The sequence below is a fragment of the Ambystoma mexicanum genome, chromosome 6p, assembly GCF_040938575.1.
Source record: "Ambystoma mexicanum isolate Mex_15411 chromosome 6p, UKY_AmexF1_1, whole genome shotgun sequence".
Classification (NCBI taxonomy): Eukaryota; Metazoa; Chordata; class Amphibia; order Caudata; family Ambystomatidae; genus Ambystoma; species Ambystoma mexicanum.
The window spans coordinates 897,609,539-897,623,255 of NC_090935.1; positions in this window are offsets into that span (position 1 = coordinate 897,609,539).

Below are 13,717 nucleotides of genomic sequence, written 5' to 3' on the forward strand. Positions count from 1 at the left end.
AAGGTCATAAAAAGACTATGTGTTTGCATCGTAACTTGGATGTTCCACCTTAGTCAATGACAGTGCTCTTTTGCTCAGTGCAACACTTGTCTCACATTGTAGCATCTTTGTTTCAGTCCTTTGTCTGGTAGCCTAAGATTGGCTCTCATTACCAGCGCTGGTCGCTGCCCATTGTCTGCTTCGGCCGGAAATTGTGTTCTGAGACCACAGAATTGAGCTGTGCAGCTCTGAATTATGAGGAATTATTTGTATTTACTGTAGCTGATTCCTTTGTCATCTAGGGAATGGAATGTCATCCGTAACTTGTGGCCTTGGCAGCGGGTCCTGTCCTGCACTTCTTGCTCTCTGTCCAGCCTGAATTCAGCTCAGCTCAGCTATTGCGGAGAGGCCTGTGGTCTGCTGTACTTTTCCTAAACGATTGTAGTGCGTTTCTACAGTTGTTCATGCTATACTATATTCTCCATAGGTCAGTCACACCTGGTTCTTTCAGGTCCCATAGGTGCTTCTGCAGTTCCATAGGGTTATTTGCATGCAAGCGTCTGTAAATTGTGTTCAGGATCTCTTGCTTCTTGTGGTTTCTGCGTTGATGCTTTTGGCAAATGGCAAAATATTAAAAGCAATAATAGCATGTATATATATCTGTCCTCTAACTATAGAACTGTACGCTTGTGGAGGAGCAAGAATTGAAACAACAGTTTATCAAAAATCTACTGATTGCAATTCACTACTAGAATTCAGCAGGTTCCATCAGAGATCCCTAAAAGAAAATCTACCTTTCGGACAATTTTTGCGTTTCCGGCGTAATTGCTCTACGAGAACAGAGTATGACACCCAAACGGAGAATCTGGCAAAAAAACTGCAAGAAAGAAATTGCCCCCGCAAGATCGTTAGACATGCAAAGAAAAGGGCACGCAATATTCCAAGAGAAACAACACTGGAACAGCACCCTTTAAAAGAAAGATGACAATCAGATCACGGCGGTCTTTAGCCACTCTCCTATAATCAACCGCATAAAAAAGAAGTAAAAAAACTCTGGCCCATCCTGAATGTGGGTGAAAGAACCCTGGATCCACCGACCTTTGCCATCAAGAGGAGATGGAACATAAGGGACATATTGGTACACACTAACAAGGAAGAAAATGAGAACCAAGCAACAGTATGGAACACAATGAAGCCGACAGGACATACACCATGTGGAGCTTGCGCTGCCTGTCCATTCACAGATCAGTGGACATTGGCTGGAATACACCATGGCAACAAAGAAGGCTGTCAAATTGCAATACCTCAAATGTAGTGTACCTTATAAAGTGCCCTGTGATAAAATCTACATCGGGATGACAACCAGGAAAATAAAAATAAGAATAGGTGAACATCGATCAAACATCAGGACTAAAATAATTAATGCACCATTAGTGGAACACTATCTACTACATAAACACTCCGAGAACGACATGCACTGGACTATCCTTGAGAAAGTCAAAACCCCACGAAGGGGTGGAGACTTAGCTGCCATGTTGCTGAAACGAGAACTATGGATTTCTAGACTAAAGAGCCACATCACTGGCCTTAATGAAGGTATATGTTGGCAAACACTAGCAGTTCAGAAATTAGTTCCCTAATAATGAGGCCATAAGAATGGGCGAATGGCCCTTATATGGCCACTGTAACCAAACCTATAGAAAGATCCTCCAACATGCTGTGACAATTAAATCATGTTTAGATGCATCAAATAATTGTGCTTATTAACACACCTTTTAAGCATACACACAGGACCACATACATGATATATATGGTCCATACTTTACCCCCTTAGGCATGGTAGAATAATTCAGAATAACTATAGAACATGATGCATTGCGATAAATTAGCGCAATAAGTTACAATGACAGCAGACACTCGATAGATGTGGTTCCTTTATGGTCACTATTTGTGCACAGTTGAATTATACACCTCGAATTAGAAATCATTTGAGGGAACCGAACACAAGAACACAAGAGATGGCCGTAATCACGAATGACAATATTGCTAAAAACAAAGGGAGGACCAGCCTTCCTAAAATGGCGGCCGTTGTCAGAATAAGGAAATGGATCCGGACCAGAGCTCGAACATGAAGCTCCAGGTAAGAAACTAACTGCTGCATGCTGATTTAGGAAAGCAGTTGCAGCCATGTGCACTAACATTTGCAGTCGCCCTACACACGCGTTGTATGCATACTGCTCATTAGAGCAATAGATCCACGCGAAACGAACACGCATCACACGCAGCAACTTTCCCAGCACAGGGAAATGCTGCGGCTTGTAGACCCTGCCCCCACTAAGACCTGAACCCCGACACGGACAGAACCTTCCGTACTGAACCTGATGGAGATATGTCGGTCCTCTATGACTGAGGGATTGGGGGGACTTAGGATACTTACCTGTACCAACAGAATTATTCCCTTATATTCTGCAGGAATAACAACCCCGCCACATAATACCTGTGAAATAAATAAACAAGAAAATATGTGAATACCGTGCACTGAGACAATTCAAGTGACGATAAGTGATACAATATTTAAATAACAGACCTTATATTGGACTCATGTAGGATCGGTGGGTTAAACTATACCTGACCAGGAGTTCTTTATTTGATAGCGATCAAAACTTCTGAGAGGAACAACAGATAGCGGTAAGAAATTGCAGTGAAAGTAGAACCACAGAATGTCAGTAGTCATAATCTTCGAGGCCCCTGATGTGTGCATTTTCCCTTACAGGGAGCTGATATGTAGATGAGATGTCCCATCTAAAAATGGAACACGCCGGATCCAGACAAAGAAATTTAAAGACAGAGAATTGTTATTACTGTGCATGTATGAATCTATAGAGGGCCAAAAATATCTCTATAGTCCTGAAGAAAGCGGCAAACCATATTCCCCTGCTGAAACCGGTTGACAAATACAGGTTCAGGGTGTTGACCTGATCCACCTGGCTCATAAGGAAGTAATAGATGAGCTTGGCAAAGGTTACCCATTGTTTTTTTAGTACGCAGCAGGAACTGGACCAAAGAACTCTGGGCCAATGATCGCTGTGATTTTTAATATAAGTCACACCGAGGGCTAGCAACATGATTAAAGAAATGTGTTGACTCCCAAGGGCATGCATTGGTTTTTAGTAACTGTAGGAAAGTAGTGAGCCAGGATAGGGAAAGTGCCCCTTTGGCTGTTTCCTGGATAAAACCAGGAACAGATTCCTTTCCTCCTTAGGGACATATAGTTAGAGCTAAGGACTCAAGCCATAAATTTGTACCATACCTGGTCTGTAGGGCTGGTTGAGGGTGTATGGCTGGTTAAGGGAGTATCTCTCAACATACTTGTCAACCATTGGTCCGTTGGGGATTTGTCTAAAATAGAATGGGTGATTGCTGTGTTTCCTGGCCTTCTTCCGTGTCATGAATTTTGTGGGGGGTGGTAGCATTCCCCATCCCTCTTCAGTCCCCCTCTGGTCAACCTATCGACCACATCCTTATAGGACAGCCCTGTACCTCTGGGCTGCCATATCTTCAGTAGTCCTTCCAGGTGTCCATAGAAATGTTTGTGGTCGCTGAATGACCAATGCATGTAACAGCACAATGCTTCGGGGTTGCACCAAACCCACTTGCCTTCATACTACTTTGGATCATGCAGATTGTCCAGTTTCATGGATTCAGTTGGGAATAGTTGACACTGTGAAATTTTCCCTCTGAGCTTGTCACATTCTGCTACAATCTCGTCTTTTGTTCCTCCTATGTTTACATCCATCAGGATCTGCATTCCGATAGCCTCTTATGGTGTTTTCTTGCATCTTGTCATACATATTTTGATCCCACACATGGATGAGGCTCCCAGCATGAGAGCTCCTGCTATTACCTTCAGTCCGTCTGAAAGCCATGATGGCACCCAGGACCATATATACGTTAACCAGCTCTTGTCCTTCCCCGTTCCTTGTGCTTCATCTTCTATTTTGGCATGCATCTGTGACAGTTGTGCCACTGCATCCGATAGAGTTACATTGTCTTTGTCGTTGGCAGGTATGAATGTGCAACAGTAACTCCCTATCTCTGTGCAAACTCCTCCTTCCATAGCCGTGAGGAGATCCAGAACATATCTATTCTGGAGCGCCATCAACCTTATTGCTCCAAGCTCTTACTTTATTGCATTGAACCCATTCACAGTAGAGTTCATCATTACCATCAGCTCCCAGCAAGTATGGTTGGTATTATTCATGCAAAGAACATTTGTTTCCTGCTGAACAACCTATGCTCCTCTGGTATCTCATCCAGTGCTGTTTCTGATGCTTCTGAGAATTAATGTCCTCCTCTCTTCACTTTGCTCACTCTCTCCTGTTTCACTGCCTTCTCTACCTCAGCCTTTGGTGCCGCCTCAACCTATCTCTTCCTTCTCTTATTGTTGTTCATTTCTGGAATTCATTGAGCTTTACATCCTTCCTTGGTAAGACCAGCAAGGGCATGTTGATGTGTACCAATGAGCAAACTCCTCCCCATTCAGGTGGCAGCTTCTCATACGCTTTTGATCCACAAGCCCAGTAATGATCCATCACTACTGCTGTTCCCGCTCTCATGGTTGCAAGTTGTTCAACTGTTTTGCACCCAACGTTCTCCCCAACTTCAACTTCGCCATTGTTCTGATAGCACAGGCTGGTGTCTTCAGAGGGATTATCGGCATCAAGCCTGCTTCTTTTTCCACCCATGTCAGTAGCTTTGCACTCACGTCCCATTCCTTCAGGCACTTGTTTGTCATTTTCTTCCTGCACCTTGCTCACTGAGGACTGTGCTCATGTCAGTGCCTTGCTTCCCACCACTCCATCTTCCCATCCATCGTTAGTGTTTACTTGTCCTTACACTAGTATCTGTGGTCTTTCCCAACTTCCAGGCTCCGCTCCTATCTCCTTCACTCTTGTCGAGGGACATGGCAATTCCTTCAATCTGATAGTCTTTGTTTCTCCCTTTTCAGGTCCGTCAGTCACGTACTGTATGGCTTTGTCTAGCTGCCAATAATTGTTCATCATGTCTAATGTCTTTATGTAATTATCTTCATATGGGAATATTCATTTGGACATCCATCTCAATATTGCTGACTTCCCCTGAAATCTTCCTCGCGTTTGCACCGTCACAAGATACATCAGGTATTGTGCTCTTGCTGCTGGTATTTCAGTTGCTATGAATGTTCTAGAGGCACTCATTGCATAGGGGATTAAGGAGCATGCATAACAGCTCTTCCCGGTTGTTTCTTTACCTACTTTTGTCATGTATTTGTACCACATGTTGTTAGACACATGAGCAGTGTCGGTGAGATGCATGTCTACTCCCTTCATGTCTGTGTCAACACTGCACTTACCTCTCTTTAACTTACCTTATCTGCAGCGTTCTCTCGTCCACCTGACATGGTCGTTCCACCTGCTTGGTTCGGGGGAATGTTAGTAGAGGACACAACGGCAGCAGTAACAAAGTTATATAATTTCCAGAATATGAATCCCATCAACCAACTGGGAATGAATAGAAACAACATAACAATAATGTTCCTTATTGTTCCATTCATTTCAATTTACGCTGCTTGATCCTGGCAGCTTGGTGATACAGTTGTTCGCCTGAAATGTGCAAAGAAGTGCGTTATGGGTTAGTATCGTCAGTGCCGTTAAGGCCCACGGACCAGATAATCACTAATTGTGAAGGAAACCCCCCCCCCCCCAGACCTTTCTTACTGATGGGTCTCTTAATGTGGCCAGCACAGGGAGCTCATTGTGCTCACATTGTGGGTATGTTTGGGCCAAGTACTCTATAAATACAAGATAATATACTTCAGGGGATTGTGCTCTGAAACTGTTGGGTCTCGTCACAGCGTGGACAAACTGGTTGGAGAAAGTGTCAGGTGGAAAGTAAGATGGGTGAAACAAACAGTACAATCCCCACAACATTCATGTAGACCCTGCGTTTGTGGAAAAGGGAAAATAACAAACAGACAGTGTATCCTCAGTCGATCTTTACAAGCGTTCCAGTTGCTGCTCCTGCTGCTTGGGATCATGTGACCATGGGGTGTCCGGGTCTCCCTAGGCGTGTAAATTCAGAACGTACTTGGAGCTCGTCTAGGTAATGAACGTTGGCCCTGTCGGTTACAGAGACTTTGTTCCCAGGTAAGGCCACTGCTTTGTAGGGCTTGATCTCCTGCAAGTGGTTCCAAACCATTTTGCCTACTAGCTTCACAGCTAGGTCTGCCACCTCTTCGACCACATGAGGTGCAATAAACCTAGGTGCATTCCAGTGCCGGATAAAGTTTCTCAAGAGAACAATGTCGCCCTCTTTCACAGGGTGTTTTAGTTCACAATCTTGTGGTGCGTAGTCACAGTTGACCTCTAACCTGTCTTCTGGGCCCCCCTGGATTTGCTGTATCTGGCAAGAGGTAAAAGAAGCGCTAGCCACCAGAGAAGTAATGTACTTGTACATTTCCTGTCCTAACACATCTGCACTATTCTCACAGTCCTTCAGTGTTCTCAGTGTTCTAGTGTGAGGAGCCAGGGGAAGATGCATGCCCCGTCCTGTCACCACCTCATGGGGCGTTAAATGGTGGTTGGACCCTGGCTTATTGCACAGTGCAAACAAGGCAAGGGGCAAACAGTGCAACCAATGTTTCTTGGTGCTTTGCTGTGTCTTGGCTATGCACTCCTTGAGGAGTCCATTCAGGCGTTCAGACACCCCATTTGCTTCCAAATGGTACGCACAGGCGAACTTGGGCAGAATTCCTAGCAGTGTTGTGATGTGCTGAAACATTTAGTTGGCGAAGTGAGGGCTGTAGTCGCACCGCCGGACCTCACACATGCCCATCTTGGGAAAACCTCCCTGACCAGAAACTTGGCCATTCTAAGGGCATCAGCATGTGAACAGGGACCTGCCTCAATCCACCTGGAGAATGGGCAGACAACCACTATCATGTAGTGATATTCTTGGAAAACTTGGATCATGCCCATGTAATCCATGTGTAGATGCAGGAATGGGCCTACTGGTTTTGGTATGGCTTGTAGAGGAGGTCCCAGATATGGTCTGCACTCCAGCCACCCATTTCGAGATACCAGAAGCATACTCGCCAAGATACGTGATGTATAAGGAGCAAATGAACAAACAGAGAGCCATGGTGGGGCTCTGTCCAGTGCCCAACAGAAGGACTTGTATACCTATTGAATCGCCAATAACCAGACAACCGTGGACTGCAAGGTACCCATTAAGACAACCATACCAGCAGCTGACGCGAAATGAAGACCATTTACAAACTGTCCCTGAAAAGACCCAAAGGACTCTTATTGAAGGCGAATGGTGACGACACAATGGCCCGGACAGACGGTCAGATGAAAGAAATGACAACCAAAAAGGAGATAAAACAAAGACGAAATGTTGTGAACCATGATATAATGGACATAGAAGACGAAACAATGCTGAACTTTTAAAGCAATGTAACCATTGAAAGCAGGATGGAAATGTGTAACTTGCCAAATGCATGCAAACAGGCTTGGAACACAAGAAGTGAAGGAAACGGTACTGCTTGCAATGCTTAGTAGAAGAATAGAGCAGCAAGTTCCAACTATATACGTATATGTCTACCTCAAGAAGCACATTACACAAGTGCGATTCCATTTTACGAAAGCAGATTTAAGCCCAGGATGGTAGGGGGCCTAACAGGACAGGATTCATGTACCAGCACAAAGTCGGATGAAAGAGTGGAATCGAAACTTAGCAAGAAGCAGCTCATGGCTAGGAATTCGAGTTCAACCCAATGAAGGGAGGAGAGCAGCAAATCTGAAGAATTGAAACCTAAGAGCATAGACGCCTGTCCCGTGAAGGTCGAAATAAGGAGGCCCAGGCAGGTGGCGAGGCCAAACAAAGAATCAAATACACAAATAGATGGAAATGAAGCAGCTTCGCAGTGTACTGACACGTGACCAGCCAAGCGCGAAGAGGTACCAATGTCTGATGTCACCCAAAACCGGAGGATGCCATAACTTTCCCCGATAAGCTACAGTTTCGAGGCCATCCTCAGCCAACTAATTGACAAATGGGCCTGAGGGTAGTGATTGATGGAAGGGAGGCAGGGTGAATCTTGGGCCATACCGCACCTAGGCAACCATTCTGTATGCTGCTAATTAAAGTGAAGATTTATGCCTAGGGGTGTAACCCACCCAATCACAAGGGACCAAATAATCTAGGGTCCTATAGCTAGTAGAACCAATGAGATGTCGTACTTTTAGTGACGTCTATCATGAGTGATGTAGAGGGATGGGCATGGACGCCAACCCAATAAGAGTTATCCAATCCCCACACTCTGTTACCATATACAGATATAGTACCTATACTTAAGTTACCTTTTCTAACCAATAGAATTGCATGTCAAGCTTATGGGCTTTACACGTCAATGATGACGAGAATTTGCTATAAAAGTTACTGTTTGCATGAAAAATTTGGAAGTTGAAGCGAGACAGGCGATCGGAGCTCTGATGAAATTCCATTTGTTTCCCCGTTTTTTGTACTTGTCATTAAACAGACTTCCCTTTGCCAAACCATTGACTTGTCCTTATTGATTGGTGTTGGAGTAAGAGAATCCTGCACCCCATCCTCCTCAAGGTGCAGCTATCTCGCCTTAAGGTGCTCAAGTGCGAGCTCTGAATCTCATGGGCCCGTTCAGAGGTCGCTCCGCCCTCCAGTACACTTGGTAGCAGAGGATGGTTCTGACCATCAACTATTGAATTTTGATTATTGATAAGACACCTATTGACCGTCGACACAAATTAACTCTAAGTCTTCGGCAATATCATGAGTCCTTCGCCATTTTGGCCGAGTAGACTGTGAAGCTTCCCGCGGACAATGATAGCGTAATACTGTCCAAAAAACTGCAGTGGGTTGAAGGCACCCGTTTTAAAAGACATAAACCCTTCCATTCCTACGGGCAGTGAATCAGACGAAAGACCAAAAGAAGGCGGTAACGAAGGCGGTGATCCCGAAGACACAGAGAGGAACGATGCGAACGGTGAGTGAAATGAAAATTAATGCTTTGTCAAATGTCCTTAAGAAATAGAACAAGTAAGGGAAAGGTAAAGGAGGGAGGTGGAGAAAACAAAATAGTCAGAAGTAGAGAAGACTGTATATATATATATATATATATATATATATATATATATATATATATATATATATATATATATATATATGTATATATATATATAGGAGGATAATGACTCGAGAATAACCGATTAGATAATGAGAGAGAATACCGTGGAGGACACCCGAGATAAAGAGAGAGGACACCAGGGAGGACACCCGAGGTAAAGGATACGCCTTGTTGCTGCGCTTTAATATAGCGGTCAGAAGAAACGTGAACTCATAGTCCCACATAATAGGGAAAGATTAGGCTACGACCACGCTTAAAGACGTCATCAAAGGAGTTTGTTTAGACCCCATGTTGGGGTATTAATTAGAAGGCAGACATATTTGTGTCCAGCTGGTGTCTGTCTAGTCTGTCAAATGTCTGTTGTACCTGTTGTGTTGTATGTCACATGTAAGAAATGTTGTCTTGTACTGGTTGAAATCAAATAGGGTTTTTACGCGATTCTATAGTTGAGTGGGAATCGCACATGAATTGATGTTTTTGAAGTAAATTGGTGATATAAAATTTGGCAGGAAAAGATTGGATTGGAGCTTGCGATATTTGGTGCTCACCCATATTGTGAGTATGGTTAAGTTGCATGAAAGTATTGCTAGAACAGATTTAAGCATGGAGGATATTACTCCGCTAGCACACTTATGTAAACAATTGCCTAAACATGCACCCAAGCTTAAGAAATACAGTACAGAGTGGGTTAAGGGTACCGCCCATAAGATGTTCATGCCTGGCCACAGAACCGGTCCTTATCTAAAGCTGTCTTGCAATATTTGATGACTTATTTGCATGCCACATATACAGGCAAGAAACTAGAGAAATGCCTCGCTGTTCTAGAACTTTGGAAAATGTTTGCACAGTCGAAGGACGAAGAGCCACTGCCAGACTGGATATTAAATGTATGCACGGAGGGGGTAAGACGCCTACTGCACCACCTGCCCCACCTGAAACAGAAACCGAGGAAAGTAAGTCAGAGGGACTCTACCCATTAAGAGAGATCAAGGCAGCTGCGGGGTACAGCAACCCCGCAAATGAGTCACCTACGTACAGTAGTGATGAAAATAAAGGGAAAGATCATGATAGGAATCTCACCTCCGCAGTCCTGAAGGACAAGGAGAGGCACGATGATGAGAGGAAGGATCAGGCATAGACAAGTGTATCTCTCGATATGGAGAGAGAGGGAACGAAATGGAAAGGAAGTGAAGACAGAACTGATGTTATAGAATTCACGAAAGACGAATGGATGGGAGGACAGATATTGTTGAAACTTGATGGTAAAGGAAGTGATGATATGAGACCGAGAGAGAGGTCTGATGAGGCACAGAGAAGGGAGAAAGAGAAGGAAAAGGAAGTAAGGGACGAAAGAATAAAGAGGAAAGATAGGCTAAGGTGAGAACAGCTATATCCCGAAGAGCAAGGAAAGACGCTCAGTCGCAAGCAGAGTGCAGCCTATGACAAGTACAGGCAAAACCTGCAAAGGTTGGAAGAAGAGCAAAGAGTACATGAAAGAAGAATAAAGAGATGAGAAGATGAGGAAGTTAGAAAGGCGAATGAACGTAGAAATGAAAGGAGAAGGGAAGAAGATAAGGGCAGAGAAGAGGCGAGGAAGCGCAAAGAATTTGATGATGATATTGAACGTAAGCGTAGACAGAGGGCACGCAATCTCGAATATCTGGAGCGGGAAGTTAAAAAACACAATCTTGTGGTAAAATGCGAAGACATTGAAGAATTTTTCCCTGCGTACGATTCAGTACCAGGCAATAGTGGGACGAATATTGAGGATGACTTCGACACCAGAAGCATCGGGGAAACGATCAATAAAATATATGAGAAAATGGGGTTGGAAGGAGTATCACAAGGGGAAAGGGAAGACGAGCACTTGGAAAGCACTCAGCTGTATGACACTGAGGATGTCACCCGAAATAGTGGGAGCAGAAGACCGTCCCTGGATAGGCTAGAAATCAGTAAGAACGACGATGACGCAAGGAGTGGGAACAATCACTGTCCGACTCCGGAGAGGAGACGGAGCATGAGACAAATGAAGAAGGGAAACGACGTGAAAAGCAGCTCCCAAGGGACAAAGGGGTATGATGGTCAGACACTAGCGAGTCCGCACCTAGGACATCAGAGTCTGCCGCGCAGCCTGGCTGGCATGAAGGAACACCCCATGGTCAGTGGGGGGTGTCAGCACCCGCCTATGTGGACATGTTGAGGACGTTGCCAGGCAGACGGCGATGCGGGAAGGAGAAAGAAGGCTGCGCATTCCAATTTCCGCTGCTAGAACAGGGGGGAGCAAGGCCGCAATATATTCCATGGCCACACATGGATCGAGAAAACCTGAAGAATAAGCTTCCAATGCTGCCAACGGGAGCCGGGAAGTGGATACATGAGTTAGAAAAGATGACAGGGGGTGTCACATTAGCTATAGGGGACAATAAAGGTCTCCTGATCGCCATACTCGTTGAGATAGCAGACGATATATGTAGACAGGCTGGGTACCCTGGTGTTAACATAATTAACACTGCTCACGACGGAGCACCATTCAACAATTGTAGAGTAGCAGTATGGAAAGCGCTATGAGTGCTTTACCGAGACACTTCCGATATGGGAGCCATAATGACTCGCAAAATGAAGGAGTCAGAAGATCCGTTAATTTATATCCAGAATTTCCAAGATGCGTGGGTGCTCGAAATGCATGAATCTTGGAGATAATCAATACCTGTGTTTTACCACATTTTATGCCAAGGATTGCCAGAACCAGTGCAGAAACAACTTAAGAAATCGGCAGGAGTTGAGGCCAAACGTTGGGCTGAAATACAGCTAACTATTGCACATTACTGTAGATTGTTGCAAGAAAAGAATCGGAAAAAGGAGGTGACGTGGAAAGGTGAGGAAGCGAAGCTGGTGCAAAAAAAATGATCAAAGTATGCTCTGGAAAGGCCATGCTGACTAGCCCAGCTGAACAGAACATACAACAGGTGACTAACCCACAGCAGAACAACCACGGTAACGTAAGATTGTACCCGAGGGGAAAGGGATTTAGAGGAAGAGGATGGCAGAGTAATCAAGGAGGTTTCCAAGGGAATCAAGGAGGTTTTCAAAATGTACAAATGGGCAACACAGATATGGCGAATGGATAAATAGCCCGACCACCGGCAGTGTGCTGGCTGTGTGGAATGACGGGGCATCTGGCACGCTCGTGCAGAAGCCTAGGCACATGGCAAAATAGCCAAGGAATGGGAGCAGGTACGGTGAATCAGCCTGCAGTCTACCAACAGGGCGGTGCACAGAATCACACAGTGCAGCAGCAAGCACCAGGCATGCAGCAGGGTGCGCAGCAGGGGGTTCAACCCCCGAGCATGGGGAACTTGCCACAAGGGCAATTTCAACAGGCACCACCGCAAATGTCTCAGGGCACAAACTCCGGAAGGGGAGGAAACCCTGGGAATGGAGAGAATCCACAAGTGTACAGTCGACCGAACCTATATATGAACTAGGACAGATCACTGGGAACCCTGATGTGCTCTATCCTATCAGTGACACCAGACCCTAATAGGGAACCTAGGGTGAATGTCGCCATAGGGAGTAAAGAATATTCCTTCTTAGTTGAAATGGGGCAACACGCTCATGCATACGAGAAGGCAAGTTTTCCTTGTCCGGCGAGGCTATAGATACTCCGAGTTTTACAGGAGCTCACAGTCGAGTTCCTTTTACAGACGCACTCCTAGTCTCCATGGGGGAAGGCAAAATGAATGTACCTTTGTTGTATTTGCGTCAGACCCCAGTAAACATTTTGGGTCGAGATTTAATGACAAAATTGAATTTGACCATCTCGTTTACAGAGGAGGGTATACTATGCTCTACTCCGGGAATGCATTATTCAAACGTGTGCGATATGATCAGAGCCTATTCAGGACACAGAGCCATGAGAGCCATACCGCTGGAACCTGAGGTATTCGGATATGGCATACGTGTACTTATGGCAGGATTACCAGGCCTTGTAGACAAGGCCAAGAGAACCCCTGACAAATTTCTATTCAGGCCGAGAATATCAATGCATGAAGAGGAGGGACAAATATTTCCCTTGATAATACATGCTGCAGCAGTGCGAGGTAGGATAACACTAGTTGAAGGCTACGATGACGAAGACAGACAATGGTGTGCGATTATCGCCATTGAAGAAGGATATCGAGTGACTGACATCACCGATGACGATCTGTTTGAAGAACAACCAGACTCAGAGGAGACAAGGGTGGAAGTGAGTCTCATATTTTGGGTAAAAGTGATTAAAAGAGAAGTGCCTCAGAGAATGATGTTGGCACTGGTATGTCCTGAATACTTTGATGATGACATGGCCCAATTGCCTTTCTCAGTATGGACTACAGGACCTTATGACGTAGGCCTCCTGATGGGGTTGGGAGAAGTGAAAATTAGGCTGAAACCAGGAGCAATTTTACCAAGAGCAAGACAATATCCCATGTCCAGGGAGGCGGATGAAGGGATCGCGAAGACCATTTCCACCATGATGGAAAAGGGCATCCTAGT